Source organism: Mandrillus leucophaeus, unplaced genomic scaffold (assembly GCF_000951045.1).
Source record: "Mandrillus leucophaeus isolate KB7577 unplaced genomic scaffold, Mleu.le_1.0 Scaffold127, whole genome shotgun sequence".
NCBI lineage: Eukaryota > Metazoa > Chordata > Mammalia > Primates > Cercopithecidae > Mandrillus > Mandrillus leucophaeus.
The window spans coordinates 3351337-3352110 of record NW_012101098.1 but is presented as its reverse complement, the minus strand read 5'-3'; positions in this window follow the sequence as shown (position 1 = coordinate 3352110).

Below are 774 nucleotides of genomic sequence, written 5' to 3'. Positions count from 1 at the left end.
CACTTTTTCACACATTTTATTTAGGGAGAATTTCTGACATGTCCTCTGATAATTTGAACTTCCTTGATTTGCAGTTGTACATTGAGAGATCATTTCTTGGTCAAAATAAATGTTCAGCAGGTGCGAATGCTCTGTCCACAACCTTTTTTTTTTTAAACAGTCTCGCTCTGTTGCCCAGGGTGAAGTGCAGTGGCGTGATCTCAGCTCACTGCAACCTCTGCCTCCCAAATTCAAGCAATTCTTGTGCCTCAGCCTCCCGAGTAGCTGGGATTATAGGCATGTGCCACCACACCTGGCTAATTACAAATTAATTTTTAAATTTGGGCAGATTTGCAAAACTATCAAGCTATTACCCTGTAACATCCTTAGCCCTCAGCTTGTCACTGCTTGTAATTTATTTTTATTTTATTTTATTTTATTTATTTATTTTTTTGAGACGGAATTTCACTCTTGTTGCCCAGGCTGGGGTGCAGTGGCGTGATCTCGGCTCACTGCAACCTCCACCTCCCGAGTTCAAGCCATTCTCCTGCCTCAGCCTTCCGGACCACAGGCGCATGCCACCCCACCTGGGTGATTTTTTTTTTTTTTTTTGAGATGGAGTTTCGTTCTTGTCATATAGGCTGGAGTGCAGTGGCATGATCTTGGCTCACTGCAACCTTCACCTCCCAGGTTCAAGCGATTTTCCTGCCTCAGCCTCCCAAGTAGCTGGGATTACACGTGCCCGCCACCACGCCTGGCTACGTTTTGTATTTTTAGTAGAGACGGGGTTTCACC